Here is a 6,000-nt window from a genome sequence, read left to right on the forward strand (position 1 = left end):
CCGCCGGAGCCGAGCGGGGCGGAAGCGCGCGTCGCGCTGCTGCTCGGGCCCGACCGCGCCGGCCCCCGCACCTCCCGGCCCGGGACTGCGGGCTGTGGTCGGGGCGGTCCCGGGGCCCGAGGCGGCTGCCGCCGCGCGCGTTTCCACGAAGCCTGGCTCGCTGGTTCCCAGAAGCGAGCGGGGGAGGCTGAGGAGTGTTGAGGTTTCGCTTCGGCTAGCCGGCCGGGCGCTTGGTTGCGCGGGTCCCGGGGGCTGGGGGCGCGCCCTCCGGATTAGAAAGCCCCGGGCTCCGGGGAAGAACTGCGCCGGCGCCCGCGGCTTTGCGTTTCCTTTGCGTCTCGCTTTCTCTCCCAAAAGCAAAGCTTCTGACCTTGGGGGCGTTCAGAGAGGTTAAGTCACTTTCTCTAGGTAACCCAGTCGGTAGGAGGCTTCAGGTAGTTTCCTGCCGGGTGGGAGAGCCTGGCGTGCCCGAAGAGAAAAGGGAACGCGAGGGTCAGAAGGACCTGGATTCAAGACCCAGCCTAGCCGCTTGCTGGCTGTGCTCTCCATTCCCCCGTCTCAGAATGCGGACGGTAGTCCCAACCCCAGGGGTGGTGTGAACAGTGACACTGTCAAGTGCCAGGCACGGGAAAGGGTGATTTCCCCGTCAAAGGTTATGTCCCTGCGGTGGTCTCTCCAGTAGGCCGGGCTGGGGTGCGCGGGCGGGTGGACAGGTTCTTTCCTAAGTCAGACATCCTGTGCAAGAGGGAAAGAAGTTCGATTTAAAGAGGAACTGATGGGACTGAGGGGATTCCCCGGCCATTAGGAGGCCACTCGTCATGATTATTGTAAATAGTGACTCTGCACGGGTGGGACTTTTGGCTTTTCAGATCTTTCTACAGAACAGCACAGTACTTAGTGTCAAATCCTGCCTCTGCCATTAGCTAGGAGTGTGGCACAGCCTGGCTACCTCAGTTTGCCAATCTGGAACATGGGGATAATTGGATGCCCTCTTCCAATAGTCAGGGCTTTGGCAACTCCAGCCAGCCAAGATCCCAACAGGGGTTTTAAAAGTTGTGAGTGAGCCCAGGCAGTCCCCATTGATTACTTTAGGCACAAGGGACTTCTTTTAGGGGGCTAAGATGGATAGGAAAGGAAGAAGTTCATGGGGTGAAGCAGCCATCTGGAATCTACTCCCAGCCCTGCCCCTAGCCAGCTGTGTGACCTTGGGCAAAGCACTTGCCCTCTCTGGCATTTGGTTGGGTAACCAGATCTTGAGAATCTCCTTGGAGTTAACATTTTGTGGTTGATGACTGCTCCTGGGAAGTTTCCAGGCTGAGAGATGACAGAAGGATAGTGTATTTGTCCTGCTGTGTTCCCCTTTTCCACCAGTTCCTCCTGAGGTCTAATCTTCATTCCTCCTGTTACAGTTGCCATCACGACAGAAGTTGAAAACGTTGTATTATTCAGTCTTTTAGCAGACACTCCATTGAATCATCTTAGATGGGCCGGCCATAGGAGAGACACAGCATCCAGGATGGTCGGAGTGACAGACATATAGAGAAATAACTCCAAGGATAATAAGAGCCATGCTAGTGCTCAAAACAGTGCTAACACGGGCAGGAGGGAAGTAATTATGTTTATGGAGCCAGAGAAGGTCTCAGCTGGGACCAAGTGGGTACAGGCAGATAAGAGACAGAAGAGCATTCCAGGCAGGGTGGACAGCACGTTCAAAGGCACAGAGGTAGGAACCAGCAAAGTACTAGAGTTGTGCCTTGTGGCAGCGACAAGGTGGTATATGTGGCAGGAGAGCAGGAGGGAGGGTTAGAGGAATAGCCTTAAGGCAAACGCTAGATTAAGGGGAATTTGGATATTTTGCTAAGGGGTTTGGACTTAATCCTGAGGGCAGTGGGGAGTCACTAAGGGCTTTTAAGAGGTGCAAATGTTGGTTGTCAAGTTTGGGGTTGGTCAGTGTTGGGAGAGGCTAGAGGTTGGGAGATTGGTTAGGATAGCAATTCTCAACCTTTAAAATGCATGGGAATCCCTGGGGGGTCTTGTTAAAATGCAGATTATGAGTCAGTAGGTCTGAGGTGGGGGTCTGAGATCCAACATTTTTAATAAGCTCCCAGGTGATGCTGTGTTGTTGATCCAAAGAACACACTTGAAAGCAAGTGGTAGGAGAATTATAAGGGCCCTGCTGAGAGAAGATGGTTTGATTTCGGCAGAGCAGAAGGAATGAGTGGAGGGCTAGGGATGAGGATGTCCAAAAAGTGGGATTTTAAGACCAGGATTGGGACTGCTTGGCAGGGCAAGACTAAGCAGATAACTCCCAGAGGGGCAGCTTGGGAATTTGGTGCATGGGGCTTATCTGTCCACTCACTGATAGACCCCAGGAGTGAGGGCGCAGGGGAGATGGAGCTGGTAAGAAACTGCTTTGGGCACGCTGACATTGGGGGCTTGTGGCACACGAGTTGGTGATGCTCACTAGACAGCCGACTGTTTGTGTCTGGGTCAGCAGAGTCTGGGCTGGAGAGACCCAGAGTGAGAGGGCAGAAGCCTGTCCAGAGAAGCTGGAGAGTTCACATCATGGAAGTTGGAGAGGAACTTTTAATAAGGAGGAAATGATGCCAGGGTCACATGCCATTGAGAGGTCGAGAGAGGAAAGGGCTCTGCAAGGAGGAGGTCCCCAGTGATCTCAGTCTGGAAAATTCCAGGCACTGGCGGTGTGGCTCAAGCATGGATTGGGAGGGGATAGTGGAGAATGCACTAGGGGGATGGGAGGGCGAGGAGACAAGGATGGACACCTATGGTGATTATGATGATGACAGTGACAGCTCACTTTTGATGGAGCTGATGTGCCAGACACCGTGCCAGACTTCTCATGTGCTCCTTGCAGCACCACTGAGATAGATTCTGTTCTTGTTCCTATTTTACAGGGAAGGGAACAAGCTCAGAGCACAGAGAGTACAGCCAGTGGGTGCAGAAGCAGGATTTGAACCCTTCTTTTAACTGTGGGGTTGATCCAAATGATCATTAAGAGGGCTGCTCTGGAACCACTTAACAACTTACTATATCCCCTTCTCCCCAAATCTCTCCCTATCTGTGACACTAATTCACTGTCGCTTATTTAATCCACTACCATTTGTTGACTATGTGTGAGATAATGGGCCAGAGTTTGGTGATGCAGAAAGGGTCGAAGCAGGTTGCAGCTCTGCAGGCGCTCAAGGTGGACAGGAGGGGCTGGTTGGTGGGTAGGCAAGCCACACCGTGCAGTACGATGTGTTATAATGGGGGCTGGACCACTCTACACAGAGAGCCCTGGAGAAAGAGCTCCAGTGGCTGCCTCAGGAAGTTGGGCAAGGCTCTTTGGAAGAGACAGGGTCAGAGCTATGACTTGAAGGTGATCAGGAATTTGCTTGGTAGCCAGGTGAGGGAAGCGCTAAAGGCGGAATATTAGCAAGTGTCCTTGCTAGCGTGAGAGCACCACTGTTTGGGGGGACAAGTGTTCAGTGAAGGAGGAGTGGAAGGTGGGGTGGTAGTGGGAGGAAAGGAAACATGAGAGCAGACAGGAGGGGAGACATCAGGGCACTTCACATGTGGACCAGACTTGATCCCAGGAGCAAGAGATCCCGTGGTGGAAGGTGCCAAGCAGAAGTGCATGTTACAAAGTCCAGTGGGTGTAGCAGAGTTGGAGGTCTGAGGGTGAAAGTAGAAGACAGAGTGACTTCTGAAATTATTGCAAGTGCTAGGATGTAACTTCCATAGAGCAGTGATTTTTGTGTGATGTGTTCGCTGACGTATCCCCTGTATCCCCAGTACCTAGATCAGCGTCTGGCACGTAATGGGTGCTCAGCTAATATTTGCTGAATGAATGAATAGATGAACAAATGAGTGAATGAGTGAATGAATGGATGAATGTTTGACCATCCCTGGGAGTAAGGAAGAGGACCTATACAGGAGTATGGGGACTAAGAGACAGGACGTGTAGAGGGTGAACTGAAGAGAAGGGGGTGATGGACAGTTGGCAGTTGTGGAGTGGGAGCGTGACTCCCAGGTTTCTGTCTTAAACAGCAGGGCTCCTGACAAAGGAAGAGAAGGAGCAGGATTGGGAGAGGTGATGAATTCAAATTGGGGCTTGTTGAATTTGAGGTCTAGTGGACTGTCCCAGAAAAGGGTTGGATACGTGTGTCACTTTAAAAATTGTAAAATGCTTTTGAAGCGTATGTGATATTTTGTCCACCTCGTCTGCCATATCCTTGATACTCTGAAAAAATATCAGAGACATCTTTGAGCATTGTCAGCACTAGACAGTAACTGAAGCCCTGGTGCGGGTGAGATCACGCTGGGAGGCTGTGCAGGTGCAGAGAGCAGAAGGCCAAGGCCAGAGGCATTTAAGAAGGGGTAGAGCGAGAGAAGCCAGGCAAAGAGCATGAGAAGTGTCCAGAGATGGAGAAGGACTTAGGAGAAAACAGTGTCATGGAAATGAGAGAGGAGGGAGGGTGGGAGTGGCCTGCAGGTTTGGGGTCTCAGAGCGGGACAACTGGCCCAGCATAGTGGAGCGGGGTGGCAGTAGATTGCACGAGGAGGGGGAGGATGTGTGAGTTTTGACAACCTTCCTAGGGACTGGTGGGAGACAGGACAGCAGGGGAAGAGAGTGCCAGGTTGTGGAGGTGTGGCCGGCAGTTTTCTGGGATAATCTCCTGCACAAGGCTGGGGTGGACCAGAGGGCGCTCTGCCTCTCTCTCTTTCAGGCAGGAAGTGAAGGATGGGACTGGTGAATGTCGGACTTTTCTGCTTGTTAGCACGTATCTTCTCTTTTTAAAAACATTTTGTAGGGGCACCTGGGTGGCTCAGCAGTTGAGCGTCTACCTTTGGCTCAGGTCTTGGTCCCGGGGATTGGATCCCACATCAGGGTCCCCATAGGAGCCTGCTTCTCCCTCTCCCTATGTCTCTGCCTCTGTGTGTGTGTGTCTCATGAATAAATAAATAAAATATTTTAAAAATTGTTTACTTCTCTACATTTCCTCAGTTTTATTGAGATATAATTGCTAACTGCATATTACTTTCAGGTGTACAACATAAGTATATATTGTGAAATGATCACCACAATAAGCTTAGTTAACATCCATCATCCTCTATTTCCTTAAATCAACTTTGTATGGAATAATTCACATGTAATAAAATGCACACATCTTAACTGTACAAGTGATGACTCGACAAATATTTACAGCCATGTAGCCCCCGCCCTGATAAAGATATAGAACATTTCCATCTCCCCAGAAAGTTCCTTCCTATTCCATTGCATTCCTCAGCCCCAGGCAAACACTGATGTGATTACTATCATTCTGGATCACGGTGGGTTCATTTTGCTGGTTCTAGAACCTCCTAAGCATGGAATCTTAGGAGATGTACTCTTTTGTGTTTGGCTTCTCTTATTCTGCACTGCACTGCATTTTCTTTTCTTTGAATCAGGAAGCGAAACTATTACTGGGATGGAGGCTCAGGTGGAGAGCAGGAGAGAGAGCCCCTTGGGACTGGGGGGCATCCAGTAAGCTGTGCTCCCCAAGTGTGTCCCATGGCAGAAGCAGAGAAAGCAGCCATGTGGATGTGGGTTCAGTGATGAGCGTGTGCTCAGAGCGCTGAGCATTTCAGGTGCAGTTGACCTTGGTCACAGCAGGGGCGGGGAGGCCCCAGGGCTTACTGGCGTGAAGATGAGGAGGCCCATCAGAAGTGGACATTTCAGGATGGATGGTAGAGTTGGGACTGAAAATCCTGGAGTCACACCTCACTTCCTGCTCTCCAACATTGGCCGGGCCACATCTTCTGTTGAAATGTCTCTGGAATCCTTCTCTTTGTTCCTTGACCCTCAGCACCTTGAGCTTGAACCTCTGCATGTCTGGGCGAAGCCTCTGCTGGGTCACATCTGTCCTCCCTCTTGTGGGGTCTCTTTATCCTGATCTACCTCTCCCCTATCTGCCTCTTTCTCATGCGCTCCATCCCAAAGGCCACCTCTCTGCACTC

Source organism: Nyctereutes procyonoides, unplaced genomic scaffold, assembly GCF_905146905.1.
Source record: "Nyctereutes procyonoides isolate TBG_1078 unplaced genomic scaffold, NYPRO_anot_genome, whole genome shotgun sequence".
Lineage (NCBI taxonomy): Eukaryota > Metazoa > Chordata > Mammalia > Carnivora > Canidae > Nyctereutes > Nyctereutes procyonoides.